The sequence below is a fragment of the Schistocerca gregaria genome, chromosome 3, assembly GCF_023897955.1.
Source record: "Schistocerca gregaria isolate iqSchGreg1 chromosome 3, iqSchGreg1.2, whole genome shotgun sequence".
In the NCBI taxonomy this organism is placed as follows: domain Eukaryota; kingdom Metazoa; phylum Arthropoda; class Insecta; order Orthoptera; family Acrididae; genus Schistocerca; species Schistocerca gregaria.
Window position 1 is genome coordinate 133,937,821 of NC_064922.1, and position 14,274 is coordinate 133,952,094.

At 42.8% G+C, this 14,274-nt stretch overlaps 1 non-coding gene across 1 annotated transcript; it reads right to left on the reverse strand.

The window, feature by feature from the left end:
• Positions 1-11,364: 11,364 nt before the first annotated feature.
• Trnas-cga (transfer RNA serine (anticodon CGA)) lies at positions 11,365-11,439 on the reverse strand. Its single transcript has one exon. It is a non-coding gene; the product is annotated as a tRNA-Ser (tRNA).
• Positions 11,440-14,274: the final 2,835 nt, after the last annotated feature.

Sequence of the window (14,274 nt, forward strand, 5' to 3'; positions counted from 1 at the left end):
CATGAAATTTTTGTTGCGTCTTCGATAGGCCACCTGCGCTTGAGACTGGGTGCCGTAAGCTGAGTTAAATACAATGGCGATGGCTGTAAGACTCCTTCGCAGATGTCAACAACAAAATTTTAGATTCATTTTGTTGTACCGGAAGGAGAAAACTGTTGTGACTCAAATGACACGGACGCAACAGAATGCTAAATCAGACGAAGCCAGTCAGCCCAATATTTTATAGGACAATTGGATTGGTTTTTATTGAGTTATTTGTTTTAAATGGCTGGAATTCCTTAGGAGATCCGCTACATGGTGGAACCATATAAACTTACATCTGGATGGTGTCGTCTGTTTCGTAATGTGAACAGCATTAACGAAAGTAAGTGAGATAGCTTACAAAACATGAGACATATACCACGCTGTATCCGGAGAAATAGATGAAAGTTAAAAACAAAAGAAAAATGGGTGACTGCAAGTATGTACGCATCCTAGAGATAGATCACCATCAAGAGGGTTACACACTCTCACTCTGTGAGACGTGGTGTAGACAGTCGGGTAAACAGAAAACTCACGTCACCAACTCCTTTCTCCTTGTTGGGTTGAAAATCTTTCCACACTTTGACTTTCGACCGCAATAGAAGCTGTGAACCGACTAATCCCTTAGACCAACTAATACAGGTTACCCCTACAGTAGTCAAGGCAAACATGGAAATATCTGAGTATAGTGTGGAATCGCACGACCGCTACGGCCGCAGGTCCGAATCCTGCCTCGGGCATGGATGTGTGTGATGTCTTTAGGTTTGTTACGTTTAAGTAGTTCTGTACTACGGGACTGATGACCTAAGAAGTTAAGTCCCATAGTGCTCAGAGCCAGTTACTTGGAAAAATCAGAACATCATTCCCCTGCGTAATACTGGTGGGAATAAAGGCCGTCAGTTTACAGGGTGGAGACTGATGGTCGGTTTACGGAACGAGTGCCCCATTAATTACAGAGATGTGATTGGCTGTTTCGCTTTGATGACCACCACCATTCCAAGAAATGAGGTGTGCACTCTTGAAACATGATTGATGTCTTAGTAAGGAACGTTTTGGGTCATTGCATGATAGGTAAGGCATCGTTTGTCTCGTGATAGATAAAGGGCCGTCGCTGCCTCCATCTAGGATTGTGGCATAATGGGTAAGTTATCGACCTTGGTCATGTGATTTCACAAATGTAAATAAAGTGGTGCAAAAACCCCCATGGATATACTGATCTCTATGACACACTAAAAGCAGCCTGTTATCTGCAGTTGTTACACGAATGTGTGCTGACAAAGATACTGTCTAGAGACAGGAAATTGCCAGCTTTGCTTCAGCACGTTGGTGAGTCACCGGATAATGGGCTAGCTGTCCAGGCACACCTGGAGACACAGTTTCGGTGAAGATGGTTAGTCTGCAGGTGTTTAGTGGAAGGACTACCAAGTTCCAAGCATTTAAGTTCATCATATCTCTATCTCTATGTGCGATGAAATGTGAAACTAAAAACATTTCACACCTCAGGGAGCGGATAATTGATATTTGTGCATGTTCGTCACATAGCCTCAAGGGTTTCCTCCTATTCCACCTGATATTACTTAATTCTAAATTTCTGTTTATCCACCTGTATCTTTGTAAAAGGGTGGTTGATCCTTAAGGAATATCTAGTTTTTTCTTATTCGTGTTCTTGCTGCATCAGGAATTGTTATAACGTTGTCCTTTTTCTTTCCTCACTATAACAGTTTCATATATGTAACATACATGTCACTATAATTCGAATAGCATTTTTAAAGCTTACTTTTAGCTTCTCTCCCTTTGAGAAATTCTTATGATGTTACTTTTATTGATATCTATAAGGATTATATGAGCCTTACTGAGTCTTTCTTTACTCTAAACTTTAATTTTTAGCCCCATCATAACAATAATGATGTGAATAAAGAAGTGTCTTTTGAGAATATTTCCTAGTTTTATTTCAGTTCACGGAGAGTAGTAAACTTCCTGATCTTGATGATAGCAGATTATGACCAACAAGTTAAAAGAAATGACATCACTAATCAAATTCATGTTGCAAAAGTACACACCTTTATACTAAGCCGGCCGCGGTAGTCTAGCGGCTCTAGGCGCTCAGTCCGGAACCGCGCGACTGCTACGGTCGCAGGTTCGAATCCTGCCTCGGGCATGGATGTGTGTGTTGTCCTTAGGTTAGTTAGGTTTAAGTAGTTCTAAGTTCTAGGGGACTGATGACCACAGATGTTAAGTACCATAGTGCTCAGAGCCATTTGAACCATTTTTTATCCTAATAATAATTGTTTGTTTAAGATCTCGCTGTAAGCTACCTCCAAATATTTATGAGTGGATTCTGTAAACGGGCGTGCTTAGCATCTCGTAAAAAAAAGAGAATAAAAATTGATTTACTTACCGTATCATATATCATTCTACTTGTCTTCTTCACGGTATTATCAGTCCCCTAAAGTCTCCACTGTCGACTTCAGTAACGTCACAGTTATAGAAGAAGAGCTTCAAGATATATACAGACTTAGAAACTTCCTGGCACATTGAAACTGCGTGCCGGACCAAGACTCGAACTCTGCCTTTCGCGGGTAAGTGCTCTACCGACAGACCTCCCCTATCACAACTGACGACCCGTCCTCACAGCTTTATTTCCGCCAGTACCTCGTCTCCTACCTCCCGAACTTCACAGACGCTCTTCTGCAAACGTTGCAAAATAGCATTCCTAGAAGAAAGGATATTGTGGAGAATGGCTTAGTCACAACCTGGGGTTGTGTCAAGAATGAAATTTTAGTCTGCCAGCAAGTTTTATGTCAGCGCACACTCAACTGCAGAATGAAAGTGGCTGTCTGTATACAGACTCTTATTTCCATTAAGTCGAAAATCCACCTCTAATGTGAAAGTGTATACAGTGATGCATGAGACAAGAAAAAAGTTGCAACATTTTTACTTGAATGCATTGCATTACTAGGTAGCAACTATTAGATCCACAACTCCTTAAAAAATTGATTTCGCATGTTTAAAATAGCCTCAGGCTTCCGCTTAGCTTGCAAATAAATTTATGTGTAAAATGTTGCCTGCCGGGTTGGCCGAGCGGTGCTAGGCGCTACAGTCTAGAACCGCGCGACCGCTAGGGTCGCAGGTTCGAATCCTGCCTCGGGCATGGATGTGCTTCATGTCCTTAGGTTAGTTAGGTTTAAGTAGTTCTAAGTTCTAGAAAACTGATGACCACTGCAGTTAAGTTCCATAGTGCTCAGAGCCATTTGAACTAGTTTTTATAAAATGTTTGACGTAAGCGTGTAAGCGAGGAAAATTTTTGGAAAGGTTTGAAATTGTGTTTAATGTTTGTTGAAAGTCGCTAAATGTTCTCATTATGAACCATTGGATGAGTCTGTCTTCGACGGTAGCTGGTGTTCTTATTCTCTAGTCCTGGATGAATATAGCCTGGGTATTTGCGTACGGTGAACTATACTGCCTTAAAATATATACATAGTTTATATTTGTAATGCCTTTTTGTTGTATCAAACAATTAACATGAGATTATACATCTTAATGCATAGCTTATAAGAGAATTTCAAATTTTTCAATTCTGTTAAAAATTATGTCAAATAATGAACATGGACCTTATGTTGGCCCTTCTATAAGCCACCTGTACTTGAGATTGGGTGCCGTGAACCGGGCTGTGTATCACAGCGATGGCTGTAAGACTCTATTGCAGGTGCCAAATTTAAACTTCACGTTGATGTACTGGAAGAAAAAAATGTTATGACTGAAATGGCGCTAACGACAGGAGACAGTTAATGCTAAATGAGATGAAGCCGGCTAGCCCGATATTTTATAGAACAGGTACACTGGGGCTCATTCAGTTTGTTTAACATTCTGGAATTCTTTACGAGACTGACCAGAATCTGGAAGAATGTCAACTTGTACGCGAAACGCTTCACCTCTTCCGTAATCTGAACAGCATTAATGAATGTACTTGAAATATCTTTTAGAACTGGACATATATACGACGATGTATCCGTTGAAACAGGTAAAAATTAAAAAAAAAAGAAAAACCAAAGAGACCTCTAAGATGAATGTACGCGTCCTAGTGACGGATCACCGTCAACAGCATCACACACTCTCTCTTTGAGAAACAGTGCATCAGGCAAACAGAAAATTCACGTCTCCAACTCTTTTCTCCTCGCCGACCATATTTCAGAGGTTGAAAGTCTTACACTTATGCTTTCAGTCGCTCCAAAACGTTAGCTATCGTTAAAGGTACGGATAGCGTGTGCACAGTTATCAGCTTCCCCTACTCTCTGCGCTGTTATACGAACGGCAGACTCTGGACGTTCCGAAGGATTTTGACAGCTGTAAGTATACGTGATGTAAACTGACCGACGACATACATAATGTCCTTAAACTTACAAGCTCAATTTACTTACAAGACCTAATATGGTTCCATTTCCTACAAGAAAAAAAAAAGAAAAGGAAAAGGTCTAATCATGAAGAATAACGTCATCCTTGATCGCTTGGGTTCCATTATAAAGATACTGAGCAGTACTTCACAGAGAATCACATGCAGGTTTACTCTTAGCTCAATTGTAATGCAGCATTAAATCGATTGCTGAGACTAAGACGAAAGTCGAAAATTCGTTTCGTCTTCTATAATTAAGTAGGAAAAAGATAACAGACAAACCGTTTGTAGTAGTACAATATCATCTCTGTAAGGAATTCCATAGCTGACATAATCAGGCTAACACATCAGTCAAGCTGGTTGCCAGAAAAGCGTTGAAGAAAATGAGCTGCAGGCTGGAATCTAACGTAGTTGGTCTTATTATGTTAACATCATTGAGTGTAATAACTGCTGGTTGGTTTCTTCCCAGAAAGGCAAACAGACGATTGTCTTACGTCTTAGAGAAGCAAAAGACGTTAATGGATGACGATATTGCTGAAACAGCTTTTCAAGGCGAAATTCCTCTTGAGAGCATACTTCAGGGACACAGGACAATTATAAAAGCAAAGCAGGTGTCACGCAGGGAACAAGAATTTTAATTATTTGGCGCTCATACGACAGTTAATAAAAAACTCGATGTGATTTTTGCTCCAAAACGGTAAGTGAAACTGGAAAAAACAGAGAAATATATAGTAATTATTTATCCCCTGTCATTAACAGAAGAAACGTAAACGATTAAAAATAACGCTATTTTAAGTCCTTCCCCCCATGAACCATGGACCTTGCCATTGGTGGGGAGGCTTGCGTGCCTCAACGATACAGATAGCCGTACCGTGGGTGCGACCACAACGGAGGGGTATCTGCTGAGAGGCCAGACAAACGTGTGGTTCCTGAAGAGGGACAAAAGACAATTATAAAAGCAAAGCAGGGGCAACAGTCTGGATGATTAACTGATCTGGCATTGTAACACTAACCAAAATGGCCATGCTGTTCTGGTGCTGTGAACGGCTGAAAGCAAGGGGAAACTACAGCCGTAATTTTTCCCGAGGGCATGCAGCTGTATTGTATGATTAAATGATGATGGCGTCCTCTTGGGTAAAATATTCCAGAGGTAAAATAGTCCCCCATTCGGAACTCCGGGCTGGGTCTACTCAAGAGTACGTCGTTATCAGGAGAAAGAAAACTGGCGTTCTACGGATCGGAGCGTGGAATGTCAGATCCCTTAATAGAGCAGGTAGGCTAGAAAATTTAGAAAGGGAAATGGATTGGTTAAAGTTAGATATAGTGAGATTTAGTGAAGTTCGGTGGCAGGAGGAACAAGACTTTTGGTCTGGTGAATACAGGGTTATAAATACAAAATCAAATAGGAGTAATGCAGCAGCAGGTTTAATAATGAACAAAAAAATAGGAGTACGGGTAAGCTACTACAAACAGCATAGTGAACGCATTATTGTGGCCAAGACAGACACGAAGCCCACGCCTACAACAGTAGTGAAAGTTTATATGCCAACTAGCTCTGCAGATGATGAAGAAATGGATAAAAAGTATGATGAGATAAAATAAATTATTCAGGTAGTGAAGGGAGACGAAAATTTAATAGTCATGATTGACTGGAATTCGGCAGTAGGAAAAGGGAGAGAAGGAAACATAGTAGGTGAATATGAATTGGGGCTAAGAAATGAAAGAGGAAGCCGCCTGGTGGAATTTTGTGCAGATCATAACTTAATCATAGCCAACACTTGGTTCAAGAATCATGAAAGAATTCTGTATACATGGAAGAATCCTGTAGATACTAAAAGGTATCAGATAAATTATATAATGGTACGACAGAGATTTAGGAACCAGGTTTTAAATTGTAAGACATTTCCCGGAGCATAGATGGACTCTGACCACAATCTATTGGTTATGAACTGTAGATTAAAACTGAAGAAACTGAAAAAAATGTGTGAATTGAAGGAGATGGGACCTAGATAACATGGCTAAACCAGACGTTGTACAGAGTTGCAGGGAGAGCATAAGGGAACAATTGACAGGAATGGGGGAAATAAATACAGCAGAAGAAGAATGGGTAGCTTTGAGGGATGAAATAGTGAAGGCAGCCAAGTAACAAATAAGTAAGAGGACGAGAGCTAGTAGAAACCCTTGGATAACAGAAGATAATATAAAAATGCAGTAAATGAAGCAGGCACAAAGGAATACAAACGTCTCAAAAATGATACCGACAGGGAGTGCAAAATGGCTAAGCACGGATGGCCAGAGGACAAATGTAAGGATGTAGAGGCTTATCTCACGAGGGGTAAGATAGATACTGCCTACAGGAAAATTAAAGAGACTTTTGGAGAAAAGAGAACCACTTGTATGAACATCAAGATCTCAGATGGAAAACCAGTTCTAAGCAAAGGAGGGAAAGCAGAAAGGTGGAAGGAGTATGTAGAGGGTCTATACAGGGGCGATGTTCTTGAGGACAATATTATGGAAATGGAAGAGGAGGTAGATGAAGATGAAATGGGAGATATGATACTGCGTGAAGAGTTTGACAGAGCACTGAAAGACCTGACTCGAAATAAGGCTCCCGGAGTAGACAACATTCCATTAGAACTACTGACGGCCTTGGGAGTGTCAGTCCTGACAAAACTCTACCGTCTGGTGAGCAAAATGTATGAGACAGGCGAAATACCCTCAGACTTCAAGAAGAATATAATAATTCCAATCCCAAAGAAAGCAGGTGTTGACAGATGTAAAAATTACCGAACTATCACTTTAATAAGTCACAAATGCAAAATACTAACGCGAATTTTTTACAGACGAATGGAGAAACTGCTAGAAGCCGACCTCGGGAAAGATCAGTTTGGATTCCGTAGAAATGTTGGAACACGGGAAGCAGTACTGACTCTACGACTTATCTTATAAAGAAGATTAAGGAAAGGCAAACCTACGTTTCTAGAATTTGTAGACTTAGAGAAAGCTTTTGACAATGTTGACTGGAATACTCTCTTTCAAATTCTGAAGGTGGCAGGGGTAAAATGCAGGGAGCGAAAGTCTATTTACAATTTGTACAGAAACCAGATGGCAGTTATAAGAGTCGAGGGACATGAAAGGGAAGCAGTGGTTGGGAAGGAAGTGAGACAGGGTTGTAGCCTCTCCCCGATGCTATTCAATCTGTATATCGAGCAAGCAATAAAGGAAACAAAAGGAAAATTCGGAGTAGGTATTAAAATCCATGGAGAAGAAATAAAAACTTTGAGGTTCGCCGATGACATTGAAATTCTGTCAGAAACAGCAAAGGACTTGGAAGAGCAGTTGAATGCAATGGACAGTGTCTTGGAAGGAGGATATAAGATGAACATCAACAAAAGCAAAACGAGGATAATGGAATGTAGTCGAATTAAGTCGGGTGAGGCTGAGGGATTTATATTAGAAAATGAGACACTTAAAGTAGTACAGGTGTTTTGCAAAATAACTGATGATGGTCGAAGTAGAGAGGATATAAAATGTAGACTGGCAATGGCAAGAAAGCTTTTCTGAAGAAGAGAAATTTGTTAACATCGAGTATAGTTTTAAGTGTCAGGAAGTCATTTCTGAAAGAATTTGTATGGAGTTTAGCCATATATGGAAGTGAAACATGGACGATAAATAGTATGGACACGAAGAGAATAGAAGCTTTCGAAATGTGGTGCTACAGAAGAATGCTGAAGATTAGATGGGTAGATTACATAACTAATGAGGAAGTCTAGAATACGATTGGGGAGAAGAGAAGTTTGTGGCACAACTTGACCAGAAGAAGGGATCGGTTGGTAGGACATGTTATGAGGCATCAAGGGATCACCAATTTAGTGTTGGAGGGCAGCGTGGAGGGTAAAAATCGTTGAGGGAGACCAAGAGATGACTACACTAAGCAGATTCAGAAGGTTGTAGGTTGCAGTAGGTACTGGGAGATGAAGAAGCTTGCACAGGCTAGAGTAGCATGGAGAGCTGCATCAAACCAATCTCAGGACTGAAGACCACAACAACAAGAAAAACTGGATTACTTCCTCAAGAGAAACAGCTTCACAAATTCAGCAAGTCAACAACGCGTTCCTCCGTCTCTGACCCTTATGCAAACAGCTAATCGGCTTGGCATTGATTGAGACAGTTGTTGGATACCCCCCCCCCCCCCCCACGAAGGATTATCTAATTGTCGGCTTAGGTCGCCAAAATTCCGAGCTGGTTGGAGGGCCTTGCCCCCAATGATCCAAACGTTCTGAATTTTGAAAGATCCTACGACCTCGCAGGCCGGGATAGGATTTCGCCAGGAAGAAAGTAAACTGTAGAACTCTCACCGTCTGCGGGCAGGCATTATCTTAGCGAAAAATATACTCAGGATGGCTTGGCATTAAGGGAAACAAAAGGTGCCGTAGAATATCTTCAATGTAGTGGTGCATTGTAAGTGTATAATAACCAAAGGAACCTGCTGTGAAATAAAGTGGCACCCCAGACCATCACCCTTGGTTGTCAGAATGTATGGCGGGCGACTGTGAGGATGGTATCCCAGCGCTGCATGGGTCGCATCTAGACAAGTCTTCATTCACTGGAGTAGAATTATCTTCAGTGATGAGCCCCACTACGAAATAAACACCCATGACTACCAAAGACGTGAGGATCGAGCAATAGTCAGAGAGGCACTCCCAGCATCGGATTCATCATCGTTGGTATGACGCACAACTAGTGCTTCAGTAACGTCAAGGACCATTAACAGGCGGCTCGCAGAAAGGGGTCTGAGATCAAGGCACCCCTCGCTCCAGCTACCATTGGCCTCTGTACAGGAACAAGTCCGTTTGCAGTAGTGTTGGACACTTTCGGCCTGGAATCTCATTGACTGGCGCAAACTTATCTACAGTGATGAATCCCGTTTTGAAATGAGCCCCGATGACCAGCGATGTCGTGTCTGGAGACGCCTCGAACAGCAGTTGGATACCGACCTGACTGTCAATCGCCACACGGCTTGACAACCAGGAGTGACGGTCTGGGTACCATTTCCTTTCATAGCAGGAGTCTTTGTTTGTCATCCACGGCACCCTTACAGAGCAGCGGTACATTGACTATATTCTATGCCTTCTTTTGTTGACCCTTATGGTAAGGCATCCTGGGCTTAGGTTTCATCAATTCGCGCTCGCAGATGAGAGTTTCCACTGCTAGTATTCGTGCTTGCCAAATACTGCCTTCACAAGCATTGCTGGATTTCCCCACAGTTGAGAATATTTGGGGCCCTCCAGCCAGCTCAGGATTTTCGCGCTCTAACATGCCAATTGGACAGAATTTGGCACGATATCCCTGAGGAATACATCCAACAAATCCATCATTCAATGCCGAGCCGAATAATTGCTTGCATAATCGCCAGAGGTGGACCAATGCTTTATCGACTCTTCCAATTTGTGAAGCTATTGCTCTTGAATGAATCACCAATTTTTCCTCAAACAGTAATCGATTGCTTGTCTGTGCATGTACATCACATCTACCCATTTCCGTCTCATTGGGTGTATTACACGTGGAGGCCACAGCCACGTAGTATGATAAGATTTCTAGATTTCCGGAAAGCTTTTGACACCGTTCCTTACAAGCGACTTCTAATCAAGCTGCGGGCCATGGGGTATCGTCTCAGTTGTGCGACTGGATTCGTGATTTCCTGTCAGGAAGGTCGCAGTTCGTAGTAATAGACGGCAAATCATCGAGTAAAACTGAAGTGATATCAAGTGTTCCCCAGGGAAGCGTCCTGGGACCTCTGCTGTTCCTGATCTATATAAATGACCTGGGTGACAATCTGAGCAGTTCTCTTAGGTTGTTCGCAGATGATGATTTTCCGTCTAGTAAGATCATCTGAAAACCAGTATCAGTTGCAAAGCGATTTAGAAAAGATTGCTGTATGGTGTGGCAGGTGGCAGTTGACGCTAAATAACGAAAAGTGTGAGGTAATCCACATGAGCTCCAAAAGAAATCCGTTGGAATTCGATTACTCGATAAATAGTACAATTCTCAAGGCTCTCAATTCAACTAAGTACCTGGGTGTTAAAATTACGAACAACTTCAGTTGGAAAGAAAAAAATTGTTCAAATGGCTCTGAACACTATGGGACTCAACTGCTGTGGTCATCAGTCCCCAAGAACTTAGATCTACTTAAACCTAACTAACCTAAGGATATCACACACACCCAGGCCCGAGGCAGGATTCGAACCTACGATCGTAGCAGTCGCACGGTTCCGGACTGCGCGCCTAGAACCGCGAGACCACCGCTGCCGGCAGTTGGAAAGACCACATAGATAATATTGTGGGGAAGGTGAGCCAAACGTTGTGTTTCATTGGCAGGGCACTTAAAAGATGCAACAAGTCCACTAAAGAGACAGTTTACACTATACTCGTTCGTCCTCTGTTAGAATATTGCTGTGCGGTGTGGGATCCTTACCAGGTGGGATTGACGAAGGACATCGAAAGGGTGCGAAAAAGGGCAGCTCGTTTTGTATTATCACGTAATAGGGGAGAGAGTGTGGCAGATATGATACGCGAATTGGGATGGAAGTCATTACAGCAAAGACGTTTTTCGTCGCGGCGAGATCTTTTTACGAAATTTCAGTCACCAACTTTCTCTTCCGAATGCGAAAATATTTTGTTGAACCCAACCTACATAGGTAGGAATGATCATCAAAATACAATAAGAGAAATCCGAGCTAGAACAGAAAGGTTTATGTGTTCGTTTATCCCGCGCGCTGTTCGGGAGTGGAATAGTAGAGAGACAGGATGATTGTGGTTCGATGAACCCTCTGCCAAGCACTTAAATGTGAATTGCAAAGTAGTCATGTAGATGTAGATAACCACTCCCATTTCTCATTTCGGTGCCTGGATATTCCTGAAACTTCCTGGCAGATTAAAACTGTGTAAACTGTGTGCCGGACCGAGATTCGAACTCGGGACCTTTGCCTTTCGCGGGCAAGTGCTCTACCAACTGAGCTACCCAAGCACGGCTCACGACCCGTCCCCACAGCTTTACTTCTGCCAGTACCTCGTCTCCTACCTTCCAAAAAAATGGTTCAAATGGCTCTGAGCACTATGGGACTTAACATCGATGGTCATCAGTCCCCTAGAACGTAGAACTACTTAAACCTAACTAACCTAAGGACATCACACAACACCCAGCCATCACGAGGCAGAGAAAATCCCTGACCCCGCCGGGAATCGAACCCGTTATTCTACCTTCCAAACTTAACAGAAGCTCTCCTGTGAACCTTGAAGAACTAGCACTCCTGGAAGATAATGCGGAGACATGGCTTAGCCCAGCTTTGGGGATGTTTCCAGAATCTGGCACACAGTTTTAATCTGCCAGGAAGTTTCATATCAGCGCACACTCCGCTGCAGAGTGAAAATCTCATTCTGTATATTCTTGTTTAACACATGTCCCATCCTATTCTGCACAGAATCTTCCATCTTTCTAATGGCTTACTAACTTTTCGTCAGAACCACCGTTCTCAGGCCTTTTTGGTCGTAACACTTTGCAAAAGTTTGCTTTCTAATTCGTTATACGTCCCCTACCGTCTTTATTTATGCTGTGCGACTAGTTTGAATTACGCATCTAGTACTGCCGAGCTCGAGTTAGCGGGAATAATAATAAGAACAACAAATGCTGGCGTTTGAAAAGTGGACGGTCTGGGTACCTTTGGCGTGACGAGGAGCGTGCGGACGAGTTCGAGGTCGGCAAGTAGAGTTACGGAACGGCGCGTGCATTCAGTTTCCGTTCGTCACGTGCGGGACACGGGATCGGCGACTAGCCCAGTCGCATTTGCATAGGCCGTCTGCTGGCAGCAGAAGCAGAAGCACCCGCTGTTAGCGGGTCTGGGTCAGGGACAACCACCGGCATCGCCGCCGAGTGTATGCCGAGGCTGTCCGAGCGGAGGCGGCCGGCGTAACACAGACCGTCGCAGGCAGGCTCTGCGCTCCCGAACAGGTTTACGCGTCTGGAGTGCAATTATCGTAGAGTGATCAGAGCGCAGAGACAGCTTCTTCCAGGCTATCACCTGGTCGACTGCTCTTCGGTCAGTGTGCTTTCTGGAGCAGATGCAAGATTTAGGCCATATTGGTGTCACCTCCCAAAGTACATACACGAGTGGGGGGGGGGGGGGCGAGGGGGAGAGAGAATGATGGAAACACCTAAAACACAGTACTTTATCATACCTAACGTGTTGTACGAAACCCGCCCACACCTAATCGGCTCCCAGTCGTCTCGGAAAAGATCAACATAAATAACATGCGAATCTTGTACAGGGTGAGGCCTACAAAAAGCAGTATATCGTTACTTGTGCTTAAAACATTATTTAAAGAATAATACTCATGTGATGTTGATATTTACAAGATTGACCCTGGTTCAAATGGTTCAAATGGCTCTGAGCACTATGGGACTCAACTGCAGTGGTCATCAGTCCCCTAGAACTTAGAACTACTTATACCTAACTAACCTAAGGACATCACACACATCCATGCCCGAGGCAGGATTCGAACCAGCGACCGTAGCAGTCGCACGGTTCCGGACTGCGCGCCTAGAACCGCGAGACCACCGCAGCCGGCATTGACGCTGGAAAACAACTTCTCCCAGGTGACGGCCGTCTTAAGCGATGCGCTTCTCAAGACACTCTCTGAAGTTGGCTTCCATTCTCTCCTGAACAACTTCGACAAAAATTGTAGCCCCCGTAGATTGTTTTCAGATGATGCTGTAATTTACTGTCTTGTAAAGACATAAGATGATCAAAACGACTTGCAAAATGATTTAGATAAGATATCTGTATGATGCGAAAAGTGGCAATTGACACTGAATAAAAAAAAGTGTGAACTTATTCCCATAAGTTCTAAAAGAAATCAGCTAAATTTATATTACACGATAAATCGCTCAAATCTCAAGGCTGTAAATACAGCTAAACACTTAGGGATTACAATTACAAAGAACCTAAATTGGAAAGATCACATAGATAATATTGTTGGTAGAGCAAAATAAAGACTGCGATTTATTGGCAGAACACTTAGAAGGTACGACAGGTCTACTAAAGAGTCTCCTTACACCATGATTGACCGCCCTATTCTGGAGTACTGCTGTGTGGTGTGGGATCCGCATCAGGTGGGACTGACGGATGACATCGAAAAAGTACAAAGAAGAGCAGCTTGTTTTGTGTTATCACGAAATAGGGGAGAAAGTGGCACAGACACGGTACGTGAATTGGAGTGGCCATCATTAAAATAAAGGCATTTTTCGTTGCGACGGGATCTTCTCATAAAATTTTAATAACCAGTTTTCTCTTCCGATTGCGAAAACATTCTGTTACCACCCACCTTCATAGGGAGAAATGGTCATCACGATAGAATGAGAGAAAAGCTTCCACTGACTTGCTCCTTAGTTCAGGTAGCAAGAATTCAGTGATCATCCGTCTGAACGTAGCGGGCTTACAGTTTCATTGTTCTCTTACAGTCTTCCAAAAAGTATGAACCAATGACGTCTGTACCGCTTATCAAAGCAAAGAACTTGTAATGGTCTCTCGTGAATTAGTTTTGGATTTTCACTGGCCTATTAACGAAAGTTCTGCTGATTTACCATGCCGTTCGAATGAAAATGAGTTTCATCACTCATAAACAAAATAATGTAGTCATTTTGCTCAAGTGATCTCCACTTCTCGAACAAACCCTAGCCGCTGTACGTAATCTCTAAGGTTCAGTTGTTGCACCATGCCCATTCTGTAACGATGAAATCCTAAATCGATATGAAACATATGCCTTACTGAACGAGTACTGAGAAGCGCTTCAGCAGAATGTCTCCC